General features: G+C 39.5%; 1 protein-coding gene across 5 annotated transcripts in view; it reads right to left on the bottom strand.

The window, feature by feature from the left end:
• The window catches only part of fyn.L (FYN proto-oncogene, Src family tyrosine kinase L homeolog), a 133,400-nt gene extending 115,237 nt beyond the window's left edge, over positions 1–18,163 (bottom strand). For 3 of the 5 annotated variants that reach the window (XM_018261613.2, XM_041562056.1, XM_041562055.1), the window contains exon 1: positions 17,645–18,162. The gene's annotated coding sequence lies outside the window, so the exon portion shown is untranslated. Of the gene's footprint in view, positions 1–5,364; positions 5,393–17,644 lie in introns of those variants that run through there. The other 2 variants (XM_018261614.2, XM_041562054.1) reach the window with 2 other exon arrangements.
• Positions 18,164–19,430: the final 1,267 nt, after the last annotated feature.

Raw genomic sequence — 19,430 nt, 5'->3', positions numbered from 1 at the left:
ACATCACTCTATACATCATATTGAAAGTTAACAAAAAGGTGAACAACCCCTTTAAATAGGGTAGCAGTTACTATGTATTTTGCTCCATTCAGTTCTCATTCTAACCTAAGAGGTGCCTTCTTGCCAGTGACAAGGTCATACTGCTTTATGTTGTGCATGGTAATCTTTGGTCATTACAATGGGTTTATTACAAATGTGACACTGATTTTATGCCAAAATATAACTTTTAGTTTAAACAGCATTCAAGGAATACCTGGCAATGGTTTCCTTTTGCAATGAAATGCAAACTTTAATAAGAGTTTTGTTAATAATACATTTGGCTAATTACAATCAATCACATTCATTCCTGATCAGTCCAGGTCTTTACTATTTTTGCTCACATGTGTATTAGGGGTCTTTCTTCTTATTCTGTGCACCACAACTTCATCCATTAATCTTTATATACTGTTATAAAAGCTTATTACTCATCCACAGTGTGCTCAAGAAAAAATCAGAACCTCAATTTTTACTACACATTGCCCAAAATACAGATGTGTCCTAAGAAGAACTAAATCTCAACAAAGATTTAGCTAAAAATGCTTCACATTGTATTTTGGACTTCTGCACCAATCCAAGGCAACCATAACCTATTAGCAGTGAAGGTATGTGCCTCTGAATATGCCCCCAGTAGATCCCTTAGCCCATCCCAGAATAATACGAAGAAAACATGTTGTGATATATCATTATTATAGATGCCCCAATCAAGCAGAATTCCGCACAAATGATAATAAACATCAAACCTTTCTATCCCTTGAGTGCAAAAATTACCATCATCATAATATGATGCATTATCACTGAAGCAGGAAAATTACACGAGTCTGTTATTCGGAGTTAAATATTATACAGAAATGAAATTGCCAGAAGGCAATTCCTCTGAGACTAGCTGCTAGATTTCTAGAAAAGGAAACAGTGTAGAGAGAGCTCAGTGGTATGTTTGAAGACAAATTACCTGGCATATCTCCATATTCAAATACAATTAAAGAAACACTCTTGAAACAAAGTGAAAATAAAAACTACTGTTGCCACTGGGGTTAATAGGGCTGTATGCTACATGAATTTGAAATTTGACCTTTGATAAATGTGCCTCAGAGTGTGCTAATCCTATAGTTTGTGCCTTACATGTAGTATTGGTGGCCAAGGCAATATTACTTAGTCTGGTGCCCTGCTTGCCTGCTCACCAACTCCTTCCTGCCACAAGGTCCACCACACATCCGTCACACATCCGTGTGTGCTGAAGGTGTTAGCAATAGACACGTACTGGCACATAGTGACGCCATACTTCTTTAGTTTACTGTACTGGCACGTCAGTACATCTGTTGACACCTTCAGCCCTAAAGAAGTATGTGAGAGCAGCGCGTCACTATGTGCCAGTACGTGTCTATTGCTAACACCTTCAGCACACAGGCACCAGTATAGACCAAGTGGCAAATCATTTCACTAATGTGCCTTAATATTACTGCTATGGGATTCCTGATCACACTGTGCTGGGGGGCCTCATTATTATTAATTTCATGACTGAAGCTGAGGGCCGGTGTAAATTTGAAAACGGGCCACAATTGGCCCCCTGGGCCACACTTTGGACATGCCTGCCCTAGAGTGCTTTCCTCTCCCGCTTACCACTAGTTCCGGCTTTGCCTATAGATCAATCCATGTGTAATGGGCACTTGGGATTTGGAGGACAGTTCTGATCCACCTGCAAAATATTTTTGTGCTTTTTAAACTTATTTATTATACAATGCATTTCTATGGGAGCTCCTAAGTCAAAGCTTTCTGGATAAAAGGTTTCTCAATAAAGGATCCCATACCCATTCCATTGTATGGATATGAAAAATAAACTCTAGGCACACTCTTGTATATGCTACTAGAAATGTATATACTAGCCTACATATATATATATATATATATATATATATATATATATATATATATATATATATATATATATATATATATATATATATATATATATATATATATATATTCTACAGAGCTTTATGACTCATGAAAATGACAGTTTTCGAGTTCAATTCCCCTGCCTTCTCATAAATAGGTCAGCTAGTGAACTGTGGCTGTTACCTATTTTTGTATACATAAGCAGGTATTTCAAAGCGTTCTTCATGAGTACAATTTGCAGTACACACTCAATTACACACACACGATAAAGACAAGGTTGCAAAACCTGATAGAATAAGAACCACCTGTCATTTTGCTGACAGTTGTCATTTTTTTTGTTTTTTCAAACTATGTGCCAGAAACATGCAGGGAGAGGTTACTAAAAGTATTTGTCTGCATTCCAAGTCCTTTTGTTTAATATGGTTACCAACAAATTGGCTGCCCATACATGGGTTGATAAAAGCTGGCAATATGGTCCCTCCAGACCAAGTCTGCAACTTAATAGCCTGTGTATGGTGCCCACCGACAGACTTGCCGAAAATCAGGCAGATGTCAAACAGGCAGGTTAGAAAAATCCTGTCACATCAGCACATTGATGCAGTGCTTGTCTGATGGATCTCCATATGTTACAACTGTATGATCTGATAGGATCAACCTGATTTGGCCCAGTTCATTGGGTGCCAAATCAGGCCAAAAATCCATGTGCTTGGCAGCCTCTGCTCTGCTCCACTCTAAATGAGTGGATCTCACAGTGTATGGTCATCTTAAGCTAACTGCTTGATTTGATCTACAATACTCAAAACTCCTGCAATGAAAGGTTTACTGATCAATCAGAATGTGATACTAGGGGGTTAATTGCCTAACAATATGAAGTGTGGAAAGTGCAAAAAAGCTGAGATTTCTGCACTATGCCTTCTGCTCTACAAATTTCCGCAGGTCTCTGCACTTCATTTCAAAGCACAGAAACCTGCTGCTTCCCACACTAATGGCGCTGTCTGTGTTAGTGAGAGATATATTGGTGAGGGGTAGAAGGGGGTGAGGGGGGCAGACAGTAAGGACAGGGCTAGCCTGAACTCCCTGATGCTGGCACTATATACAGGTGTAGCATTCCCCAAGGAACTAGTGCCTGGCAAGTCGGCTCTAAGGGGCCCACTATTGCACCCCTTAGTGATACCTAGGGGTTATTTATTAAAGACCAAAAACCTGAAAAATTATTGTTTTTTTTACTATAAAATCCAAGTCAATGGTAAAAGTTCAGAAGATACCTTGATCTTCACTGGGTTTTGTGCAATAATCCGGAGGTTTTGTGGTTTTTGAGGGAAAAATACAGAAAAGACTGAGTTTTCGTGAGGAAAATACGAAAAATTTGTATGATCCGAATTTTTCACAAATTTTTCAGGTTTTTTCCCACATAGGAATTTTTTGGGAAAATGTATTGATAAATGAGGGGAAAAAACCCGTGCGGATTTGGTCGGAGTTTTTTTCAGAAAATAATGAGATAAATTCTTTTTTTTTTTTTTTTTAAAGGTTTTTATTTTTGTTTTCACAACAAACAACACACACAGTAACAAGTACAGCGAGGCTACGACAATCCAAATCAGTTATACATCAAAATAAGTCAACAATTTGTATGAGCATATAGCATACATCCATGAATGGGCAAGGGGAGGGGACGGGGCACCTCGGTCCAAGGACGTGGGACTGTTAAGGAAGCGCAGAGCTAGGGGGCTGCTGCAGAGTTGACATCTAGCCAAGGGTCCCAGACCTTTTCAAATTTGTGGGGACAGCGTCTGGCTAGGTATGTGAGCTTAATGACAGGAAGCTTACTATTTACCAATTGGACCCATTGTTTGGTTGTAGGTGCTTGAGGGCTCATCCACTTCATTGCAACAAGTTTCTTTGCATAGAAATACACAGACTTTAGCAATATCCTAGTTTTGTTTAGGGGGGCCAGCTCATCAACAAGCCCCAGCAGGCACACCTCCGGGGCTAGTACCCCGGGGAGGAGTAGCTGATCGGAGAGATATTTTACCACTGCAGTCCAGAACTCGTGGACTAGCGGACAGGTCGAGATAAATTCTTACATTGATAAATGAGCCTTTTAATGTCACTGCAAAACTAATCTATCCTTATAGATGAACTATATCTATACAATAGCCTTTTTTTTACACATGCTAAATTAGTTATGTTATATCTTCTGACATAAGAGGTTCTGAGATTTAATTGTTAAATTACATTATTACAGTGTATGTCTCATTCTGATGAGTTACACATTTACAGTTTCTCCACTGTAATTATAGAAAAAGTATTTTATATAAAGTGTAGAAACCCTGCCATAAAGCCAAAAATACTGCCATAAAGATGTGCATTCCAGGAAACAATTTTCAACATTCAAGAATTTTACAATTGTAATTTAAAAATGGAAGTAATTAAGATGTTTCCAATTTGATACTACTTTACACAAGATTACATAAAAGTATCATGCAAAAGTTAACCTTTTCTTTTTATTTTGACCACATATTGCTTTTGGCAGCGTCACCTGTGTTCTAGCAAAATGTAACAGTAATTTAAAAGATCAGCACAAACAACAATACCGCAGAGTTTTTTCTTTTTTCATGAAACTTGCAAGGCATCTATATAACTAGAATTGCTCCCTCACAATGCCACTCACATGACAACAACCAACCATCATGAGGCTGCTGTATACTCTACGGCAGGGATCCCCAACCTTTTGAACCCGTGAGCAACATTCAGAAGTAAAAGGAGTTGGGGAGCAACACGAGCATAAAAAATGTTCTTGGGGTGCCAAATAAGTGCTGTGATTGGCCATTTGATAGCCCCTATATGGATTGTCTACCTACATTGAGGCTCTATGTGGCAGTGCACCTGGTTTTTGTACAACAAAAACTTGCCTCCAAGCCTGGAATTCAAAAATAATCACCTGCTTTGAGGCCACTGGGAGCAACGTCCAAGGGGTTGGAGAGCAACATGTTGCTCACGAGCTACTGGTTGGGGATCACTGCTCTACGGTGTACACTTCTAAAACCCTCTGCAAGAAAATAGAAACCATTCCCAGTGTCAGTGTGCTTCTAAGATCTTCTCTATAACCAAATAAGTAAAAGACACTCCAAATTATTTTGCTTATTTGGCACACAGAGAGTTCTGATTGGTTACCAGTCTGGAAAGTCCTTTTCCGCTCCACAGAGATTGGGATTGTGTCAGCCTAATTTTATTACAATTGCAGCCAAATTGGGTGACTGGGTCCTCTAAAACAGCCCTTGTAACTTTTGAAAAGCTCCAAAATACAAGAATGCAGTTAGACAAGAGGGTATTAACACATTGAAGTACATAAAACATTACAAATAATACTGGAGATTCTTTAAGATATGTAGAAAAAAATTCAGTCTTAAGAGGCTGTATTTTAGTACTTACATCAAAGATGTCTGACTTCTAATCTCCATCCCTGCACAAATACATCTTGAAAAAAAGCAAAATATATTTTTGTGAAGTTTGTGTTTGCTTCCTAGAGAATAGTAACCTGAAACCTAACAGAGTGCATTCTAACATGTGGCCTGCAAAAAAGATTTGCAGTGGCCCCCAGGAAGTTACTTCATAACTACATAAAATATAATGTGGGTATGTGAGAAGCTTAAACATAGTTTACATTCTTATGAAATCACCAGACGTACATATGCAAATAAGTCCATATATGAAGCTGCCATTGCCCTTTCTAAAGAGGCTAGGAAGAGTTGCTTTTCAAAGATTCATGTTTATACATTGTTACAAATATTGCGAATATTTACTGATAAAACCTGATAGCATTACGGTTAAATAAATGCTGCTTGGCCGAAGCAAGTATTCATTAAAGGGTTTGCTCATCTTTATATTCATTTTAGTATGAAACAGAAAGGCATATTGTAAGCAACTTTAAACAGAAAGGCCTATTATAATCAACTTTTCAGGTAGTTATTATTTATTTTGCGTGGTTTTCAAATTATTAGCCTGTGTCTTTGCAGCCTGCAACTAAAAGTGATGTGAGAAACTGTGAGGATTCAGTTTTACTGTTATTCTTATTTTTCATTGCTTATCTTTCTTTACAGGCTTTCTGGTATTGATTTGGTATTCTGACTTCCAGACTGCTGCCTAGTTGTTAGGGTAACCTTATCAATGCAATGGCAGCTGAAATTCCAAGCCTTAAGAATTTCAGAATGAAAAAGGCTAAAGCTGGCCATAGACATACGAATCATTGTACGATCGGACTTTCACACCTCCCAAACCTACCACTAACCATTGCGATCAAATAAAGTACAAAAGAACAGATCAGCCAATGTTCTGCCCCTGACAGCAATCGTACGAAAGTTATGTCCGACCAAAGCTAGTGACAGTCTCCCACTGAAAATCGTACAATCGGCAATACATGCAGAGATATTATCGGCAATCAACATAAATCTTTTAACCCGTCCGATCGACCAAACAACCGATCTCCGGACAAAAAAATGACAGGACTCTCCAAAAATCATACGAATCCTCGATTAGTACAATCAGATCTCTGCGTCTATGGCCAGCTTAACAGGATCTATTAACCAGAATTGTTGGGACATGCAATCTTGCACCATACCTTAAGTCTGGTACAAAAAAAACCATTTCAACATGAAATAGATCCAACAGGATTGCTTGACACCAATATGGATTCATGCAGCTAAGTTGCTCTATAAGGAACAGTTTAGTGTAAAAATAAAAACTAGGTAAATAGATAGGCTGTGCAAAGTAAAAAATATTTCTAATATAGTTAGTTAGGCAAAAATGTAACGTATAAAGGCTGGAGAGACTGGATGTGTAACATAATAGCCAGAACACTACTTCCTGTTTTCAGCTCTCTAGCTCTGAGTTAGTCAGTGACTTGAAGGGGGGCCACATGTGATTCAAGCCAGAGTTATGACCCACAGCCCCCCACTCAAGTCACCGATTGGTTACTGCTTGGTAACCAGGGCAACCAGTGAGTGGAAAACCAGGACAGCTGAAAAGCAGTAGTGTTCTGTTCTGAGACTAGAATATGAATAGGAGAGTACCTGAATAGAAAGATAAATAGTAAAAAGCAACTAACAATTTAATTGTAGCATCATAGACTAATTTTTGGCTCTTGGGGGTCATCTGACAAAAATGATGCTCAATTAAAACTTTTCTAAGAAAGGTGCATTCTTTAACATACTAAAAGCACCTCAATGCCTTAAATTCTGCTACAGTAGAACCTCCATTATAGGTTTTTCAGGGGACCAAAAAAATGGTGTCAAATCCAGGAAAATTTTAAATCAGGGAAAAGTTTTATGCATATGAGACCACAAAACAACAATGTAAAATGAGGGAAAACTTAAAATCTTGGGATGTAAAATTGAGGTTTCACTGTATATAGAAAACAGTAGAGCATACTACTTACAAACATACTGGTTAAAATGCAAAGAACCAGCAACCAGTCACACACTCGTTTTTTACTCCTCCACTACCCGGATCAAAGAAAATGGTTAATGACTGACTATCTACTATGGATTAATACACTGGTCCTGTTTAGCTTGTGAGTCTACCTCGCTATCATAATTCTCTAGTAGACCAGCATAAACAAGCTGGTGGTTTCAAATGGCTGTAACACAGAATCTGGATAATAAAATTACATCAGCGTGACACACATACTGACTTCAGTCAGCAGAAGCAGCACATCAGCTCTTTGTAAAGGACTCTGGGTAGCTGCCAAAACCAGTAGCAGTACTATTAGAGAGCTGCACCAAAAATACATTGCATTTTAAATTAAAGGCATCAATTTACATTTGCAATCCATGCAGCCATCTGAGAAAATAAATGACATTAATTAGAGCCCAGGGCAGAAACCCTAAGTCTTTTTAATTCGGGACAAATATGCTAGTAAATAAATTGTACATTAATTAGATATAATTCAGCAGGAAAACAAATCAAAAGTGTTTATTTACTTCATGTTCTATAAATATTCTTTTCACTTTTCACAATGTATATCTTTTAAAAGAACACAAAAGATGTAAGTGGAAACTGCCAGCCGATTGTGTAAAGTTTGCGGCCCCCCACTCCCCATATATCTGTGCCTACTTCCTACCAGGCCCGGACTGGCAATCTGTGGGTTCTGGCAAATGCCAGAGGGGCTGCTATAAGTTGCCATAGAAAGTCAGTATTTAGTGGGCTGGTGGGGTCTGTTTGGGCCTCTGTGTGGGCTGATTGGGCCTCTGTGTACCTGAAATGACAGGGCCTATTTTAATTCTCAGTCCGGGCCTGCTTCCTACCCCTTTTCTGCCTACTCAACACTCCTTTCCGCCTACTTTCTACCTTTCACCACCTTGTAGTAATATTCCCCATTTGAGCAGTAGGCTAGCAACCCTATGACATGATACATGGATTGTACAAATATACATGTACTTGGTAGCAAAGGTGAGCTGGGAAAGAACTGTGTACTAGCAGCAAAGTGTGTATGTATTTTGCAGAAAACAAATCAGATAACTATGGTATATTTTAGTTTTCACATTAGAGGCAACTTGCTACAGGAAGACTGCGGTTGACTTCCTTTCATACGTTTAGTTTAAAGCAGCTGACCTGCACTTGTTTAAAAACCTAAATCACATTTGTATGGTTTTCGTCTCATAAATATTGTTTACGACATACATATTGTATACATTTTTATCAGGGAATTACACCACCCCATGATTGATTATAATAAATACAATATATATAAATATATAAATATATTTTTACTACATTTAAACTACTAATATCTGAGTGCTTTTGGCCACATTTTTAAGTAGTCCAAATCCATGGCTCCAAACAGTCTGAAATGGAATTGCATTAAAATCACTAGCAAGGATTTTCAAGCTGAAAATTACAAAAGGTCAGATGCCAGTTTCAGGTGATTCTCTGCGACCTGAAATATACCAGCAAAGATTGTAATCCAGAGGAGTCCAAGTCATAGCCTTCTGGTATTGTCAACACCAACTGCAATTCTCCCCTGCTGTATTTATGAGAATTTAAGAGTTTGACATTGCTTTTTTTCTATTGCAATGATCTATACTTTAATTTGAATCATTTTAAGATGAAATCTGCATATAAACCAAAATCCACCTTTAAAACAGACTACTTTAAAGTGCTTAATTTGCTACACAACGCAGATTTATTAAGCCTGCTTCTTTAAATCAAGAAATTTGCATGAAGCAACTTTTATTTTAAACAACACTCCATTATTTTACAAATTCCATGTCGTTGTTTTACAGTATAAAAATAAAATAAAGCTGGCATGTCAGTAGATATTATAGGAATTTAAGACATCCTGAAGGTTAATTTTAACAAAGCAAATGTTACTTCCTTGTTACAAGCAGAAAGGAATGCCATTGTTGACTGATCTGAAGAGAATCATTTAGGATTGTAGGTAACATTTACTAAAACACATTAGTAAGGGCCACGGACACACAATATGATGGTATCATTTGATGGGGCTGTCCCTTGGCTGGACAGTTCTGTTTGTTTATCCACACCTCACACTCTGGGTTGCTAGGCCACACCCTTTGAAGCTACTGTAAAGTGTATACTGGTTAGTGGATTAGAACTAAATAGGAGTATTGTTGTAAATCATAATGAAGACTATGAGTAAACAGCAAGCATGAGAGACATTATCACTGTAGGCAAAACTTGGCAAAATTCCTTTACACAGTATTTGGAAAAAAAAACTAACAGCTGAAATCAAGATAAAAGGTGTAATTTCACTAAATAGATATTTGTATGAACCTTTCCTACACAAGAGTTCTGGGCAACGCACTCTTCGGATCACCCAAGGAATCGCTTGGTCTTCAGATCAGTGGTAAAAACTTTGATTCTATTGAAGATTTAACATTTTAACAAACTGTGTAACCCTGCGCCATGAGGTCTGACGCGTTTCGTGTCACTGCACTTCATCAGAGACCTTATTTCCTCCTGGCCAATCGCCCTTTTAAACCCACTTAACCCCTCCCCAAATCAATTCATTCGTGAATTAATCCTTCAAACATTTCTTAGATACATATTTAAAACAATTGTAGTATAACTGTACCCTTAAAAACAAGCAGTTCATTATTCATGTTTGGATCCGTTGGATATTTAATTTCTAATTACATTCGTTTTTATTTCTAAATTTATTTAACAGGTAATGGAACCGGCATTTGAACAGAATATTGAAATAGATTAACCTATAACAATTTCCCGTGTATGTTGATTTGCCATAGGACTCGTAGTAAAGATAACTGTCTTGAAGTCCCAATAAGTGACGCTGGGGAAACTGTTTTTGTGAACCTTTCCTAGCAAAAGAGGTAGTTTATATTTAGCTGCATTTAAAAATTCAGGTGTCATGCTGACTGATCTTTAAAAATAACCATGTTTCCTCCTATGTTAAGGCTATGCACCACATTTGGTTAGTTTTCATTCAAATATACAGTATATTCACATTAAACATGGGTTCAAGGTCTAATGCAGTAGAATTATTCAACAATAAAAAAAAACATACTGTCACGGTCAGCACCCAACACCAGAACAAATGCCAAGCACCCTGGTCTCGGCTCGTGCTTCACCTGTAGTGTGACCGCCTTTGGCCTCGGGAGGAGCCTTCAGCTACTTGGATGCCACCAGGACTTAAACGAGAGATGCAAGGCAAGAGGTTCTGGATAGGCAGAGGGGCATGACTGTTAGCAAGAGTCTTTTGGCAGAAGGTCGTAGTACAAGACGTTAGGCAATAGAGTAGTCAGATCAGGCTGGGTCGAGGCAGGCAGAGAGTAAGCGAAGTTAGGCAGGCAAGGGTCAAAATCTGGAAGTCAATCAGAGGGTTAAAGGAAAACTATACCCCCAAAATGAATACTTAAGCAACAGATTTTTATATCAAATTGAATGACATATTAAAGAATCTTACCAAACTGGAATATATATTTACATAAATATTGCCCTTTTACATCTCTTGCCTTGAACCACCATTTCGTGACTCAGAGATCACCTGACCAGAAATACTACAACACTAACTGTAACAGGAAGAAGTGAGGAAGCAAAAGGCAGAACTCTGTCTGTTAATTGGCTCATGTGACCTTACATGTGGTTTGTATGTGTGCACAGTGAATCGTACGATCTCAGGGGGCGGCCCTTATTTTTTAAAATGGCAATTTTCTATTTATGATTACCCAATGGCACATACTACTAAAAAAATTTATTATTATGATAATGGTTACTTTACATGAAGCAGGGTTTTACACATGAGCTGTTTTACTCAGTATCTTTTAATAGAGACCTACATTGTTTGGGGGGTATAGTTTTCCTTTTAGCAAAATCGGAGTCGGTAAACAGGCAAGGGTCAGGATATGGACAGTAGAATCGTCAAAAGGCAGGCAGGGGATCACAACAGGAATCAAACAGGTTCAAAACAGATTTAGCAAAAGCTCAGAAGCACCAGGAACAAACTCCTATAACGGGCAAAGATTTCACATATGTCACTTTTAAACTTTTGAATTTCGCACTAATTGTGCGCTGACGTCATGACGCCAGTGCGCATGCGCCTTTAAATAGCAGAGGCGCGCGAGCCTTAGAGAGACCCACACCGAGGAGGAAGATAGCGTGGCGGGCGTCCCCGCCGAGGGGGCGGCAGGCGTCCCTGCCGTCCCCCCACTAGACCACCAGGGTGAGTAACCTCTGTTGCACATACCTTCTAGCAGCTGGGCCAAAAAGTCACTTTACCATTTACTAACACGTGTTTATTGAGAAAACCCCAAGTAATCACTGATGGTTTCTAACAAAAAGTAAATGAATCCCTCCAAATGGCTATGTGACTAAATATTAATGTCACTATTATAATAAATACCTGTAGTAATGTACAACAATGCAATGGCATAAATAATCATTAAGTGAAAGATTAGTATACTTTCTTCAATACACCATAAGTGAACCTTGCTGGCTGGGAAAGAAAGGGGCAGCTGGATGACTGGAGACATTCCAGATCCACTGCAAATGTATGAGAACTACACCTCTAGGAAAAATAACACAAAGAATGCAAACCCCTAAATATCTGTACAACAAAGACTACTAAAATGATGAAATGACGTCTCATTTGTATTTGATAGGGCAAGTGTAAAAAACAGGTGAAGGTTACTATGTAGTTTGCACTTTGCACCCTATCCTGCACAATGATGAATACAACACTGCCTGCATCCACTTATGCTGTTTTCATGAGGGGTGGACTGAGGGGTATGTCCACCTTGACCTGACTCCCTATCTTGCAAGTCATAGAGAGTTTAAGCAAGTTCGGTTAGCATCAGCAAGTGCAGGGTGCAATGGCTCCCTATACTTACCTCTGCCCTATGGCAAACAGTAAAGAAAAGGCATACTGTTTATAGCAAAATTCAGTCAAAGGCAACTGGACATTTAGAGTTATTTTTTTAAACTGTTTCACCACTGATCAGAGTGGCTTCTTCAGTGCAACTGAAAAGATAAGGCTTCTTTGCCCTTGACGGCGTGTACCTCAAATCATATTTTTGATACAGAGTAAGGTGCAGAGTGCAGCTATGACAAAAGTGGTTAAAGAATAAGCACAAAAGGGCCCGATTTTGAAACCTGTAGCATTTGCATCTAAAAGACCATTGCATGATAAAAAGACCATTCTGTTCTCCTGAGCCTGTTATACATTGCACTGCAGAGAGGACTGATCACTGAAAATACTGTAAAAACAAGAGAAGGATACTAAGACTACAATACAGAGACAACTATACTACATAAAATAATATACTGCTGTGAGAGTCATAAGAAAACCATATTACAGAGCATCTAATACAACAAAATGAAATGTTCCACTGAGCATACTATACTGTAAAAAGTCACATATACTGTGTTAAAAAAAACTACACATACATTTTGAGCGCTTTTACTCAGGTGTTAAAGATGCCCAACTATTTACTGTCCCAGTGGAAAATGAAGTTGTTAAGCATTACCTCCACTACTTCATTGCAAAGACAAGCAGTGGGTAACAGAAGCAAATGTAAAGGAAACTACTTTTGTTAACAATCAAGCAGTAGGAACATATGTTAACAAAAAGGTGTACATCCCCTTTACCACTTTGCAAGTAAGTTACCCCAAGCTTCCTAATGGAGAACAAGTTCATTACTTGCACAAAGCAGGACATCCTGTTGAACTCCAGGGTTCCACCTGGAGCTCAAAGCACAGAATGTCTATACTTCACCCCAGTACTGTTTTGCAGGCAATGTGCTGTACACAACAGAAACAGGAACAGGAAACACCAAACCAAGCATATTTGGTAACCAGGGTCATATTTGTGAATAAAGAGATTTGATTATCGGTCATAAATAAGCTACACTTAATTAAATGGTGTTGAATCCCTAACATTAGACCAGCATATTGACTTAATAGTTCCTACATCTGTCAGTCACTGTTAAAAGCTCTGCAATATATGAGCATATTGTACCTCTATTGTAACATATAAAGCTATTAGTCTTTTGCTGTTTTACATGATCATGAAACACCTCTGTCACTTCTAATACAGGTCAAGAAACAACAACTTTATTTCAGCTAATAACCTGTCTGCATAACTGTAAATGTGAGTAAGAAAACAATAACCATCCAACAGCATTCCTGTTTCTATTCAGTTGAAAATGAAAATGTGCTATCTATAGATTCTGCTGGTAGGTATTGCTTGAGAACACATAAAACATAGTTTTGTGTGATACCCACTTGCTGGCAGACACACCTACCACAAACACAAGTGCAAATCTTCTCTACCAAAATGTATTTTTGCTCCGATTTTCTAACTTGCTTAAACTCCCTATGACTTGCAAGATAGGGAGTCAGGTCAAGGTGGAAAAGCCCTACATACCCCTCAGTCCACACCTCATGAAAACAGCATAAGTGGATGCAGGTAGTGTTGTATTCATCATTGTGCAGGATAGGGTGCAAAGTGCAAACTACATAGTAACCTTCACCTGTTTTTTACACTTTCCCTATCAAATACAAATGAGACATCATTTCATCATTTTAGTTGTCTTTGTTGTACAGATATTTAGGGGTTTGCATTCGTTGTGTTATGTTTCCTAGAGGTGTAGTTCTCATACATTTGCAGTAGATCTGGAATGTCTCCAGTCATCCAGCTGTCCCTTTCTTTCCCAGCGAGCAAGGTTCACTTATGGTGTATTGAAGAAAGAATACTAATCTTTCAATTAATGATTATTTATGCCACTGCATTGTTGTACATTACTACAGGTATTTATTATAATAGTGACATTAATATTTAGTCACATAGCCATTTGGAGGGATTCATTTACTTTTTGTTAGAAACCATCAGGGATTACTTTTCTCAATAAACACGTGTTAGTAAATTGTAAAGTGACTTTTTGGCCCAGCTGCTAGAAGGTATGTGTAACAGAGGTTACTCACCCTGGTGGTCTAGTGGGGGGAAAGCAGGGACGCCTCCATCTTTTTTTACATTTGCCTGTGGCTGTGGTAAAAAAAATCAATGTAAAGTTTCAAATGAACCTTCCATAAAACTGTGCCATTTGATTTTCTACTGTAGCAGGTCAAAAATCATAAATACAGACACAAAAGAATACATTTAAAAGAATGGTGCTTACCAGCATTATATCAGTCATATTATCTTACATACAGAGATCATTGTGTTACTTTAGTTTCAAGATATTACACTGTGACCAAACAATGTGAAGGTGATATACTGATATTGATTATTCTGTTATAGACAAACAGTGTTATATGCCGCAAGGATAGATAACTAATAAATAAATACCCCCTACTGTACAATATAAGGATATCAGTAATAACTCTGAAGTGACCGGTAAATATAAATCACTGAACAGAGTGACAAATATACTGAGGAAAAGTCACAGATATTAAATAATAGTAAATATTAATTCATAATATAAATGGCCATTAATAAGGTCACCATGAATGAGATCCAGTCATACTTGCTAGACACAGGGCAGATGCTGGTAAGTCAGCTTACCATGTGAGCCCTTAAGTATACAAAGTATGCTTTAATTCAGTATTTATGTGTTTGTAATGAAAGGAAAAGGGCAAATGGCTGGCAGTTGTAATAAGGTAAGTGAGAAATAGAGAGCAAAACAGGGATGAGAAAAAAGGGACTCTATCAAGGCCTCTAAAACACTTCATAATTATTAATAGAAAATAATAAACAATGCTATAATGTAATGCTCGGCTGCAGCAAATACAATGAGGACAGGAAGAATTGTTCAAGTGGCCTCATATGGCATGTTTGTGAAGTATAATCCTAGGGCCACAATATTGTGTCTGCATGAAAATTTGTGCTAAGGCTGGCACCATACACACACAGATATGTTAAGCAGGAACAGCAGGAAAGTAGGCCTAAAGGAGTTTCAAGAGGAAAAGTATGGCTGGAAAAATGTAACTTATCTGAAGGGAGGAAGGATGTGGGAGTCGATGGGGTCAAAAACAATCAGGAAAAGCAAAGTCTCAACAGCCTATTTTCAGCATTTTGCCTTCATGCTTACAATGCTAACCTACCAATTGAGATACCACAGCTCCCTATTTCTCAGTCCTTTCCACAAGAAACATTCTGTTGCTAATTCCATGCTTTTAACCTGGCTCTGTCATTAAAAAAATAAAAACATATCTTTGAAATTCAGCTTCAACTTAAGGGCAGCTTGAAAAATTTGAGGAAAGCATACAGTACTGACAAACTGCACAGAAAGCAGATTCTTTGCGGAAACCCTGGTGGGCAGACTTTCTAATCCACCTAAACAGAGATGGAAGTGATCAGCATTCAGAAATATACAGCACTCACATCGCAGATGGATAGGGACAGAAAGGGAGAAAAAAAATAATGCAGAACAAAAAAATCCTTGTTTAATGTCCCACTACACTGGGTGTTTTGTGGCTTTTTTGTGCAGTTAAATGAAAAGGGGCTTTGTGTACCACTCATCCCCATCTATCTGCCAGTGATTTTTCTCTCTATTCTGGTTACATAAAAATAAATGAGGGCTGTGTGATGTGTTTTCTCTATATCATTGAACTGCTGGAAGTAGGAAAGGCACCTTATAGCTGTCCTCCTCATTGTCAGTGGCTAAGAATGCTCCGTTGTGGTGCCTGGCTGGGTGACGGTCATACACTACTACCAACTTTCTTTGAACACTATTATAGGTGTTGTATACAGAGCTATAATGAACCCTCAGATAGGTAGAAGCATACACATTGTTATGATCATAAATACAGTTTTACTTTGGAGTGTCCATACACAAAGTATTTTTAATACAAAAATGTAGCGCTGTAGCAATAAATACAAAATATAGCACAGAAAAACCACAATGATTAGACCAATGACTGTTACAATTCACATATACTCCTGAGCTAAATCCCACCCCAAAACAAGGAGCACAGCTTGTAAATGCAGTGAACTGTATCCAATATTGATGCTCCATCGAGTGGAACATCCTTTACATCAGGGCAGTTATTTCCCAATAAATATACAATATACCAAAACTGCAGGCACCAGGGGTCATTTGTCTGTCAGCTTTTCGTAAGTGTTAAAGATAAACACCAATATCAGATCAAGACGGGAGGAGGGGGGGGTTATTAATCTCACTGTAAATACAGAGGCTTGCACTGGGGAGTGCACAAATCAGCACCAGGATGGCACTACCCAACACAAGACTTATGTGAGTGGAATATAGTATACAGCAGCACCATGATAGAAAGAGACTGCTCCAATTTGCACCTCTTATTCCTACAATTTCTTGTGCTTTTTGTGGCAAAATCAAGGCCCAATTTAGTTAGAGTTTTACATGATGCCGACCGCTTAAGCAAACAATCCCTCTCTGAATATTATCAGTCTCAGTACTAAACTGCATATTGCTGCTACTAAAAAGCCTTGTATAAAACCTGCAAATGACACACACACAGTCACACCAAACTGAGATCCCATTGAATTGATATCTATAAAAGAGTGTATAATGACTGTATAGCTATAGAAGCAATCAGCTTATATTTGTGACTGTGTGCCTGCTCTAGTGTGTGTGTGTGTGTTTGTGTGTCTGCTCTTGAGTGTGTGTGTGTGTGTGTGTCTGCTCTAGTGTGTGTGTGTGTCTGCTCTAGTGTGTGTGTGTGTCTGCTCTAGAGTGCGTGTGTGTGATTGTGTGTGTCTGTTCTAGAGTGTGTGTGTGTGATTGTGTGTGTCTGCTCTAGAGTGCGTGTGTGTGCCTGTTCTAGAAATGTGTGTGTCTGCTCTAGAGTGTGTGTGTGTGTGAGTGTGTGTGAGTGTGTGTGCGCTCAGTACTGCACTGTGTGTCCTCTAATCGGCCATGAGCATTAATGTCTTGTGTTCATCAGCAGCTTGGCATACGGCAGGAAAGCCTATTGTAAATTTTACACAAAGGAGAGGGAACAAATGCAGCACAAGCAAGAATACATTCATCTAAACAGGGGAACAATGAAGCTCATAAACCCACCCACAGGCAGACATCCCGCAGGGCCCTAGGATATAAGGCAATGGCAGCAGCCCCAGCCACACACACAATGGCTCCAGAGCCAAGCTGGATTTGTGCACCAACTGCTACTGCATCATGTGCCTGCACCGTGACACACACACACACACAGACGCACGTTTGAGAGTAACACAACACTGACAGCATAGACAATAGTATACCTGCACTGGCCGGCCTCGGCTCCGCATTCACATCATCCTGGGTTTGGTACCGGGCTCTCTCCTCCTCCTCCTCTCCTGCAGTAATGGGTGGGTTCTGGGAGGCCGGGGCAAGCACGCTCCAGTCCCGTCACACACACCTGCTCTTGCGCAAAGGTTCAGCGTGACAGGCAAATCAGTGCAAGCGACAGCGCTGTGTGTCTCGTACAAGACTGTACAGTGTGAGTGTGACAGCAGCCGAGCGGCTTCCTCCTCCTCCTCCTGTGTGTGACCGTGAGGGGGTGCTGCTAACAGAATAGGCTTGTGACTCTCCCACACACACACTACTGATACACCAACAAGTATTCGCAGGGAGGAAATCCCTACATTCCCGTCCCAATACACAAACTTGTGAGTCTGGCCTGCTGCACAGGGGGAAACCGTAATGACAAAAGCTGCAGATTTCCTTTACTGGCTGCTTGCCTCAGTCTCAGCTTGTGTTCATCCTCCAGCCAACCCGGCCCGGCCAACTTGCTCAGCCCACTGCAAGGGAGGGTCCTTATCCATCTTTTCCTACACAGCACTCCTCCTCCTCAGCCACTCACTGGAGACCACCGCGCTTCCCTTCTATGATGCCTAACCACGGGCCTCAGCTGCTCAATGATATGGACACAATTCAAAACCAGCCAAAGACTATAAAAAACAAGCCAAAAACCATTTTAAAAGTAGCGGACTTTATACACTCCAAAATCTTAATAAAGTAAAACAGTAAGGGTATCAAATCAAATAAGTGTCTGGAATTTCCCAATAACTTTTCAACATAAAAGAGGACATTATCACATTTCCCCTGTAAGTTTGGACATATTTCAATAGACATGAAAAAGTGCTTAACAATACATTATATATATATATATATATATATATATATTACACAAAAGCCATGGATATCTTGTAAATTATATAATTATAAACGGTGAGTTCTGATGTCATCAGTTATAAACTGTGGGGGTAGTGATGTCATTTCTGTCACATGACTTGTGTATTATAATAAATAAAGTACCCCCTGTTGCAAAATATGAGGAAATTAGAAGTTACCTCAGAGTTCCGTGACCTGTATAAAAACACTCGGCCTTCAACCTCGTGTTTTTATATGGTCATGAAACTCCTCTATAACTAATAATATCCTTATAATTTACAAGAGGGGGGATTTTATTCACTATATAACACAGACACACATCTCTCAATCAGGGCAGCTCCAGCCATGAGGCAAGGTGAGCTGCTTCTGGTAACTTTAAGAGCCAAATTTCTGTTTTTTGAAACGGAAATTCGGCTCTGCTAGTGCAGCGAGCGCAATAGTGCTCGCTGCACTAGCGATGCGGCACCTCCTCAACCGGCTCTGACGCTAAAAGTTAAGGTGGCCATACACGGGCCGATAAAAGCTGCCGACAGACTTATTGGCCCGTGTATGGGGGCCCCCTGACGGGCTTCCCCGAAAGTCGGCCAGATCTCGATCGGATGGGTTTAAAAATCCCGTCGGATCACGGCCGCATCTGTTCGTTGATGCAGTCCCGCGATCCGACCGCCCGTTTGCCGAATGCTAGGATCCGATCGTTGGGCCCTAGGGCCCACGATCGGATCTGCCCGATATTGCCCACCTCAAGGTGGGCATATCGGAGGGAGATCCGCTCGTTTGGCGACATCGCCAAACGAGCGGATCTATCCATGTATGGGGACCTTTAGAAGTGCGGAGTGGGAGGGGGGGCAGCATCAGGGCTGCTACCTCAGGCAGCAGCAGCCCCTGAAATGTGCC

Source organism: Xenopus laevis, chromosome 5L (assembly GCF_017654675.1).
Source record: "Xenopus laevis strain J_2021 chromosome 5L, Xenopus_laevis_v10.1, whole genome shotgun sequence".
Classification (NCBI taxonomy): domain Eukaryota; kingdom Metazoa; phylum Chordata; class Amphibia; order Anura; family Pipidae; genus Xenopus; species Xenopus laevis.
This window is presented reverse-complemented; position numbering and strand designations above follow the sequence as displayed.